General features: G+C 32.6%; 1 protein-coding gene across 3 annotated transcripts in view; it reads right to left on the bottom strand.

Moving 5' to 3' along the window:
- The window catches only part of LOC106875338 (FMRFamide receptor), a 561393-nt gene that overhangs the window by 94590 nt on the left and 455416 nt on the right, over positions 1-11387 (bottom strand). For all 3 annotated transcript variants that reach the window (XM_052966543.2, XM_089348822.1, XM_089348821.1), the window contains one exon: positions 10315-10340. The gene's annotated coding sequence lies outside the window, so the exon portion shown is untranslated. The remainder of the gene's footprint in view (positions 1-10314; positions 10341-11387) is intronic.

The raw sequence follows: 11387 nt of genomic DNA on the forward strand, positions 1-11387 counted from the left end.
CACAACAACACGCGCACAACAACACGAGCACACAGAATTTAAACACACGCACAGAAACATCTGTAGTGAACATGGATGTCATAAATAATATCCCCCAAACAGTGATAATGCAACACATGGACGATGCGCCTTCCATTGAAGAAGTAAAACTGGCAATACGGAAACTGAGATCCAACAAAGCTCCTGGGCTGGATGGTATTCCAGCTGAAATTCTGAAAGCAGGTGGGGATCACAGCTCCTCCGAAATTCATAGCCTGTTGTGTCAAGTTTGGACTGAGTCCTCTGTGCCACAGGAATGGATAAACGGCATTCTAATCCCTATATACAAAGGTAAGGGACCCAAATCAGTGTGTGGTAATTCCAGAGGAATAACTCTCCTGGCACATACTGGGAAGATACTTTCGAGGATCATGTTAGAACGTCTCGTGGAGAATGTGTGTCCACATGTGATTCCTGAGGAACAGTGTGGTTTCAGACCCGACCGGGGAACGATGGATATGATATTTTCTGCAAGGCAGGTTCAGGAGAAATGTTTAGAGGAACAAATGCCACTATACCAGGTTTTTATAGATCTAACTAAGGCATTTGACACGGTAAACAGGGACGCACTGTAGACTGTTTTGTGCAAACTTGGTTGCCCGACACATTTTGTGAGCCTCTTCGAGAAATTGCACAGCAACATGAAAGCTCAGGTAGTTTTTAATGGTAATCTATCTGATGAATTTTCAGTGGACAACGGTGTAAAACAGGGAGATATTCCTGCCCCTACACTTTTCTCTATATATTTTGCCACATTGCTTTGGTATGCATTTGAGGATTGTAACAGGGGAATTGGAATCAGATTCCGGACATCTGGTAGCATATCTAATCTGACCAGGTTTAAATGTAAGGCAAAGGTTTTCAGAGTACTTGTCAGGGAATTGCTCTATGCTGATGTTGCTGACTTGCTGGCACATACAGAGGAAGATATGCAACATTTAACGGATAGATTTTCCACTGCATGTACATATTTTGGACTCACAGTAAGTCTGAGAAAAACCAAGGTAATGTTTACCCCCACACCTGGACAAATATACACTGAACCAAACGTCTTCGTGAACGGAACAAGATTAGAGGTCATTGACACCTTCGTTTACCTTGGAACCACACTGTCAAGGGATGGTGGTCTTGATGCAGAAATATACCATCGAATAGCGAAGGGAAGTGCTGCATTTGGAAAGCTTGAAAAGCGAGCATGGGCTGATAGAGATATCTCCCTGCAGACAAAAATCAGCATCTACAAAGCGTGTGTATTGACTGCACTTCTTTATTCAGGCGAAACATGGACCACTTACAAGCGTCATGTAAAGATGCTAGAAAGGTTTCATCAAAAGTGTCTAAGACGCATCCTAGGAGTAAAATGGAAGAGTGTCGTAGCAGATACAGAGGTTTTGCGCAGGGCGCACTGTAGCTCAATTGAAAAACATATTATCCTGGCCCAAATGAGATGGACTGGGCATATAATTAGAATGAAGGATGATCGTTTGCCGAAGCGCTTATTTTATGGTGAGCTCAGCTCTGGTGAGCGACCGCGGCAGAAACCGAGAAAGAGGTATAAAGATTGCATTAAACAAAACCTAAGAAAACTAGATATGTATGAAAATGATTGGGAAGGAGATGTTCTGGATCGAAGCAAGTGGAGAGCTGTTGTCAGGACGAGCTGTGATGTCTGGGAGGAAAAGATGATTCAGCAACTTGAGCTTAAGCGGGCCTGTCGAAAGGGAAAAATTGTAAACAGTGGAGAGTATAGGATGTGTACTGTATGTGATCGCGTTCTTCTGTCAAAAGCAGGATATGTGAATCACATGAAAACACATGAGGGTAGAAATTCCAGACACCCTAAATACCAACCGCCTTCTGCGACCTGTGGCATATGTCACAAGGTTTGTAAAACAATACCCGGACTTAACAGACATATGCTGGTTCACAGAGGCGTTTCCTTAGAATCAGATACCAGCGAGCAAGGATGAAGAGGCTTGAACATTTGTCATCTGTGCTGTAGACCTTGTCGCTCAGCAGCCGGGCTTCAAAGTCACTTGAGGGCTCACCAACGGAGTGATTGTACTGCGTGATGATATGTGTGGATTGTTGATGGGATGGCTATCGTCTGTCAAGATGGAGCGGTCGTCATATATATTCATATATATATATATATATATATACATACATATATACACACACGCATATGTATACATATACATATATATATGTGCGTGTGTGCGACTATCTTCTTTCAGTTTCCGTCTACCAAATCTGCGCTCAAGACTCTGCTGTGCTCGTGACTTAAGCAAAATTTACATGCGCAAGGTCCCACGCAGTGGAGCAGAGCCCGGAGCCATGTGATTGGGAACCAAGCTTCTTAATAATTTCACCAAACATTTTCGATCTTGGATTGTGATATAGCAACACAATCTTTTATAAAGGCTGCTTTATAACATTTTAATACAGCGAGATTTATGATGTTGATCATTCATCCTCATGGCGCATAACTTCCTTTGTTACGATACCAGTAGTTGTGTAAAATAGCTTTTTTACTTTCTATTTCAAATTTATCTTTTGCTTTTTATTTCATTCTTGTTCACTACAATATACTGAAATGGCATTAAATGTTAATGGAAGTAAATATTCTATAATACTGATATGTGAAAGTTATTTCTAGATTTTCATTTGTGTTTTGATGTGTATATATCCACTCAACAGATTTAAATACAATTATATCTATGTATGTTTACGCAATAGTGTGTCTTTATAATAAAGTATTTTCAATTCTGTTTCACATCCGTTTCTTTTTTATTTATCGCAACATATTGCCATTATCATTAATCAATGCTGTTCTTTTTTCTTCATTTTCAAATAGATACAAACCTTTCTTTATAATTTCATATTATTACTAACATATGTAAATGGCAATCACTATATTTATAAATACATAGACCCACATCGAAAATACAGACGTACAGAAGGATGTGTGCATCTGTAGGTTTGTTGTATATATATATGTGTGGCTGTGTGTGTGTGCGTGTGTGTATGTGTGTGTGTGTGTGTACATATATATGTGTGTGTGTGTACATATATATGTGTGTGTGTGTTTATACATATACATTTATATATATATACATTTATATACATGTATATATATATGTATATAAATATATATATATATATATATATATATATATATATATATATATATATATATATATATATATATATATATATGTATGTATATATATACATATACACGCACACAGATATACACACACACATGTATCACACTTTTAGTTCAAACATTGTCAAGTATACAAGTAGGCCTGTAAGATATACATCGTTATTTATTGTTTTTAATTAATTTTATTCTTAGCATTTATAATTTTGCGTTACTGCTTCATACCATTTCGTGTTGAGCGTGTTGTTTTGTTTTGCTTTCCTTTTCTCTCAAATGTATTTTGCTATGTAATTCATTTTTACTTCCTGCTTTTAAATTATTTGATGTATTAACTTTGTATATGTTTCAAAATGTTTTATACTTATAAATTTTAATTTATTTCCTCATCTAATTACTCTATGTGTACACAATTCGATATAAAGAAATTTATATTCCTGTAATTTGGTGCATTAGACTGATCAAATTGCGTATATATACACTAGCGTTTCTGTCTTACTGTGTGCATATGTTTCGTTAATTTATTTGAATTTCTTACTTAGTTGAAATTTATCCTTTTTGTAATATCTCCTTACAAATAATAATAATTTAGTTTTTAATTTTTTAGTCAAATTATGTTTGCTTTAATCATTTATGGTTTAATTTTCCTACTTTCAGCAATTTATCAAATTCTATATAGTTTCAATATTTTTTCCAATCTTTATAATGTGCCGAAATTGTAGCATCTATTAACAAATGACCGAGCAATACGACGCTACATTATTTAATGTATGGCATTCGCTATATTGGGAGCAGTGAAATATTTATCGTAATGAAGTTTATTTGCATTTTCGTCTCTTCTATACTAAATATAACTTATTATTGTACATTTGATTTTAAATTTATGCTATATGTTTTTTTTTTGTTTTTTTTTTTCAAAATTAAATATTTATTGTGATTAGATCTGTGGAAGATACTTTCAACAGCATATGAAATAATAAAATGTCATGTTCAACGCATTATGATGAAATATACAAATTATATTTTACTGTTAATACCATTTAGAATATTTTTGTTGCAAATGGATTTGCTTCATTTACATTATGTTTCACACAAATATAAAACTACGCATTTTTTGTAACAATAATTTTATTTGAACGTATACTGAGCATATCTACAACATTAAACCATTAAAGAAAAGTTTGGCTTCTATGTATTTCTGCATTATCATTTCTACAACATGAATGTAAACCCCAAACTTTCAATCTCATATTCAAAATAATCCAAAATATGTACTTCAGATTATGTATATTTGTCATTGACCATATACAATTTTAATGACTATCTTTCTTTTTGAGATTTGTTTGAAATACCTCATATTTAACAAAGTTACACAGCAAGTTTTAATGAGAAAATTATTTGCATATACTATGGCTAAAATGTGTTCATGTGAGAAACATTCATTTCAACATTGAATATTAAATTTCAGCCAATGCCTCATATCAACATTTCAAGTAATGTAAAGGCATGTGTCAGAACAAAAGAGCTAGGAAAATATCTTTAAATATTTCAACACGATCCCGAACACTTTTCTAGGATTACAAACAAAAGTTAATCTGTATAACCCATTAAAACTGAATTTGGTTGTAATCTCAGGCAATCTACAAAAAACATGTTTATGAATGACAATCGTGAAGAAGGAACGGCAAAGATATTTCAAAAAGATATATCAGATGACACAGGAAGTTAAAGGTTATAGAGGGATATGATTCTGCATGGACGTTTAACCTCAGGTGGGGAAAACATGTCGGTTTTAGTTGTCATGCTCTTCCAAGTAGAAATTACTCACAGTAAAACAAATAGTTTTCTATCATAAAATAACGTAAGTGTATTGTCTTCAAATTAAACACATTCATCATGCAAATAATTTATGTGAGAAAATATAGAGATGACGTACAAAGATTGAAGCATATTTGAAAATGCAGAAGCAACATTTACACACACACCATAGAAAATATTTTATTTTTAAATAAAATCTATTATTTATTCCTGCAACCTTTTGCACTAAACTTGAATTAACATTAATGGTCAAGTAAAAATGCTGACAAAGAGAAAGGAAAATTGCTACCAACTATCGTTAAGTAAAGTTAAGTATTATGGCGAGTAATTGATACCATTAAATATTCAAATAAACGATGTGTTTCAATATAAAGTCTCTTTGCACATAATGCAAAAATAGTGTGCGAAACCATATAGTGATATATATTTGTATGCAATATTATGATATAATAGGCAATGTATTAATGAGGACATTAATCTGTGTTATCTGCAAATGTGTCTACCTTTTTAAAATGCGTATTCATCTCTTGACATAATCTGAACTCTTTGCAATTATATATCCATTAATAGGATCTTTTCCAATATCATATCGTGATTCATAGCGAAATATATATCTGCATGTATTACGTAGATCTTTGAAATACTTTTAAATAATTTTTTTTCTCGACATCATTTTTGTTGTATACTTTCCTTTCTTTTATTCTGAATCCGTGTATTCTTTGAAATTATATTTCATTAAAATATAATTCATTTATTCTTTCCTACAATTAAATTAATCTATTTTATTAGCTTCTTTCTTTTCAACTATACAACATTTTGATATAAATTGTAATTTATTTCAGTGTCTAATCATTTAATTGAATGTAACTCGCTTTGATTTCGCTACGTAAGTATAATGGTTTCACTTGTATGCAGAAATACACATGTATTAGTGTTATGATATATATGTGCACATGTGTTTAATTTCTTTATTTGTATCAATTACAAATACAAATTTAATTATTTATATTATTATTACAAATGTCTAATATGAATGTAAAATTTAATTTTGTACTTACTACGTTAGTATTTTTTTAATTTTATGATTTCATATAATTAATATTTCATGGAATCCGTTATCAATCCGTTCTGCCAAATTGAATGGCGTCTTAGCATTGTATCCTGGAAAATTTACTCGTTCTCACATATTAAAATATCGCAGCCGTTTAATTATTAAAATAAACTATTGTCTTATACTAATTAGTTGTTAGCGATTTGATTTGACGTGTACAAATTATTCTTTCAAATACAAAGTTTTTTTGTTTCTAAAATGTATTTAGTAATTAGGTAATTAATTTGAAAATAATCAAGTATCAGTATACCATCCCCTTTGAAATTCTAATTGTTATGTCTGTTTAATACTTTAAGTGTAATGTTTACATTTTATTTACATTAGCAATAATTTTTATTTAAAAACGAATTTGTGTAATTGAGTATATTACAAATTAAAATGTATACAGCCAATGAAGTGGCAATTTTGCAGAAAGGTGAATTGACGTTAAATATTCTATTAATCCAAGTAACTAAATATTGAATGTAAAAATATAAAGCCCGAAAACATAATTGAATCTATTTTCACAATTATTGACTTATGATATTTTTTCAATAGATCTGTCTTATAATCTTAATTATCAGCTCTATAAAAATTTGCTCTCAAAATTATCTCTTGATATTTATGATAGCGTAAAAAGAACTAACTTTCATGAGAAGTATTTACACTTGGTACAATACGTTTTTATATTTGGTATTACTATTTTAGTCTCTTGAACAGATATTTTCATAAACAAAACTAACAAATCGTGATGATTTTGTTATAATTACTTTGTTCATAGACATTATATGTTTTGGTATACCGGAGTTTCTATATTTATATTATGTAATATTTAATTGTTTGTAAGCATTAATAAAATATTTTTACCTATATTTTTCATAGGAATTCAGTAACATTTTTGTATCCAATAGAATAAATCTGTCAAACATTTGAGATGAATATTCTTTCCGGTCGGAAATTTCATCTCTTATCATTCCCTTAACTCAAATTGAAATGTACATATTTTCGACGTAAAACTGTTCAACTTCAATTATACCTTTGATCATCTCACATGTAATCTCTCAGATGATGATCATCATAATTGTGTGTGTTGGTGTGTGTGTGGGGATATCTTATTAAAACGTTATCATAGATGGAATTATTCGCAATGATGTAATATTAAATGACGAAGACCATGATGTATTTTTATCACAGAACGCTAAATAAAAATATTATAAGAGATTCAGTCTCTGGAGTGAGTCTTTAAAAGGCTGTCGGAAAACAATTCTACTGTAGACTGAGAAACGTCAGCTATTTATTTATTTATTTATTTATTTATGTGTTTCAGCCAAGTGGCTGCGGTCATGCTGGTGCACCAAATCGACTCAAGCCAATGTCTAACCTTATGATCTTTGTTCATACGTAAACCTTAACATTCAATTTGCGCCCAGAACAATAATTGCAGCACTACAGGACAAATAGTTAATGCACTGTGTACTTATCCGTTTGTCTATAGCATAGAAAACGTGGCACATGTGTCTTCCAAATGTTATAATTGAATGTACATCCGGATACTTGTCGATGTACTGCTCTTGTTGTATGAGCAAAATGGCTTGCAATTTCGAGCATAAGTGCCTAATATCTAGTTGTGCCAGCATTTGTACACTGTAATACTCGTCTTCCGACAGATTCACCTCTATGGACATGTATGACCGCTGTGTATCTGGTTAGCTTAATCACGGCAGTTTTGTCATGTTTTTCGGTATTTGAATGTTGCAAATAATTAAAACCTGTTCTTGTGGAATCATTCAAAAGGCAAATCTTGTGTACAGTGCTTGTCTAATTAGACTGAAATCCAAACTGAAATCCTCTGGTGTAACCAGAGTAACGGGAGTAACCTGATCTTCCTCCGGATGAGGTTACTGATGAAGTTGCCGAAAATATGGTGTTCTGAAACACTATATTCTCACAGTTGTTGTATTTGCCTCGGTAGCTCTGAGAGCTAATGAACTATAAACTCTTCCATTCTGCCTTGAATAATAATAGTTATAATTTTATAATTTAATCTGTTGCAGTGAGGTCTGGCAGAATGTGACCTTAGTCTATATCATGTTGCATGTAACCGAAAGCTTAAAAGTATTTCTTACTTTATAACATGAAACCATACGGCTGGATTAATTGAGAAAAAGTCCGGTAATTCCATTCCAACTGTACTAATAAGCGGCGCCTCTAATTCCTTGGCGGAAATAATGAACTTGAAATGAAAGCTGTTCTTTCAGATGCCATCACAAGCAATTCTTCGAAGGTGAACAGTTTCATAACGAGTTATTTTGGTAAACACGTTTTATGCTGTGTTATTAACGAGTTGTCGTATGTAGCCATTTTAATTGAATCTTGGTGATCAATATGGTACTACATATATATATTGGCGATGATGTAAATGAAATTAAAATATTTATGTTCTTCCTACCGACCATAAAATTCGCGATATAGTAAATGCACGAACAGATTAGTGTATACTTTTTTCTGAAAAAACCGTACACAAACACACGTAGTTGTATACACACCCACAGAACATGTATATACACTTTTCTATATGGCGGTTGGGAGAGCGAAAGAGAAAGGTGAAGAGATAGGGGAGAAAGGTAAAAGTAGTTTAAATAAACGTTGATTGATTTACTTTCTTCGAATTGTGATCGTAGACAAATTCTGAACATTATACATACCTACATACATACATACATACATACATACATACGTAGTACATACATACATATACAAATGCATGCATATATACATACATACATACATACATACATACATACATACATATCAGTTAGAGCGCCATACATGTTATCAATATTCACTTGGTTTCCAGTTTAATGGTTATATATACAAATGCACAAGTAACACCCAATACTGAGCGGTAAATAGCTACAAATAAGTAGTGAAACGAATTTACAAGCTATACACGGAAAATATTAATAAAACGGAATTGGAACCGCCACCATTAAATGGATAAGCAGCGAGTGCTTATGGGCAAAAAGAAATGCGTGAAGAATAAAGAACATGCAGCACAACGATAGACGCTATACCTGTAGAAGGCTTAGATTTTCTGTCCAAGGAAAGAAAATAGATATGGATCAGTTAATGAGGAAATTGTTTCCCTATACTTCTAATCTGTGACGGAAAATTTGATTTATGCCATTTCGATGAGTAGAATATCAATGCCATATGCTGCAACTGTCCAACAATATCTGCAACAAACTTCTCATGAGATATGACGTTATATCTAAAGTTATCTGCAATGCTTTCTATAGAAATTATTGTCCAGCTTCCTATTCTCAAAGAAAAAAGTAATAACACATTTTAACTAAAGAATACCATATGTCATTCAGGTAGGAAGAATATCTCTGTATACTCCAAATATGCCAGATGAGATTTTACTAAACAGGGATTAAAATCTGTACTCTACTGAAGATATCATCTGCCCTGCGGATGTAAATGTTCCCATCAAAGGGGCCATTCTATGGAAAGCTAACGAGAAGCTAACACTTGTAATATACCGATGATATATTTATATTTTTATTATCATAGGTACTGGAGTATGCAACAAAAGAATCTTGTAAAAGACGAAAAAGTATATATAATTATTGATATAATGAAAATATTTAAATAATTCCACTTATTTCCCATGAAGACGATACTGTGGGGATTGAAAAAATGCACAGAAATCAAATATGCATAATACACATGACGTACTGAGAAAATTACACAAGTAGACATGTTCAGTATTAAAGAAAATACTTGCGACAAGCATAGTACGTAAATGCATGCTTATCAACACATGTGCCTAATATATGAATACACTAATAGACATATTCACCAAACAAAAAAAGTGTTCTAAAATTAAGAAATTGGAACTTAAATGCATGCTTATCAACACATGTGCCTAATATATGAATACACTGATAGACATATTCACCAAACAAAAAAAGCGTTCTAAAATTAAAAAATTGGAACTTAAATGCATGCTTATCAACACATGTGCCTAATATATGAATACACTGATAGACATATTCACCAAACAAAAAAAGCGTTCTAAAATTAAGAAATTGGAACTTAAATGCATGCTTATCAACACATGTGCCTAATATATGAATACACTGATAGACATATTCACCAAACAAAAAAAGCGTTCTAAAATTAAGAAATTGGAACTTACCATTTTGTTAGTGAATGGTTTGAATTCTGCAAAGGAAAAAGGAAAGCATAAATCACAAATGCGTGCATAGTTATATGCTAACATACACACGCGCATTCGTATAGACACACATGTATATACGCACACACACACATATGCAGGTAATTATGTGCATAAACAAATTAGACACATTAAATAAATTAAATATATTAAATATAATAGTTTAGGTATGAAATACAAAATATGTATATACGTATACATGCAAGTCGAGAGAAAGTAACAGGGGAAGACTTTCAGATGATTAACGTTTAAGTTTAAATATATAGATATCTGTATTAATAAGTCCAGCTTACACATACTCTTTTACTCTTTTTTTTTTGTTTCAGTCATTTGACTGTGGCCATGCTGGAGCACCGCCTTTAGTCGAGCAAATCGACCCCAGGACTTATTCTTTGTAAGCCTAGTACATATTCTATCGGACGCTTTTGCCGAACCGCTAAGTTACGGGCACATAAACACACCAGCATAGGTTGTCAAGCGATGTTGGGTGGGGGGAAAAACACAGACACACAGACATACACACACACACACACACACACACACACACACACACACATATATATATATATATATATATATATATATATATATATATATACATACATGCGACGGGCTTCTTTCATTTTCCGTCTACCAAATCCACTGACGTCTTTGGTCGACCCGAGGCTATAGTAGAAGACAGTAGAATATGCTATATTAGAATATGCAGCCATGTTTGTCCAATTAACATTGGATAAGACGATCCTCCGACATTGGGTTAGAGACGGATTTATAATACTTTTCGTCCGCCCCTTTAATTTTCTGTCGTTTGTACTCTGTGTGAGCTGGACCTATTAACGTAAATATCTACGTATTTATAATTAAAAATTCATTATCTGAAGATCTCCACCTTTTTAATACGTATAATGTGTCTATTTTTGATCCTCATAATTGCCTCTATCCCCGCTCAACCTGATCCTTCTTATAGCCTCTCTTTAACTTGTAGAATCAATTCCTTATAAAGACATCGGAGTCTAAGTTTGAATCATTTGAGC

The sequence above is a fragment of the Octopus bimaculoides genome, chromosome 3 (assembly GCF_046866305.1).
Source record: "Octopus bimaculoides isolate indiv1 chromosome 3, ASM4686630v1, whole genome shotgun sequence".
Classification (NCBI taxonomy): Eukaryota; Metazoa; Mollusca; class Cephalopoda; order Octopoda; family Octopodidae; genus Octopus; species Octopus bimaculoides.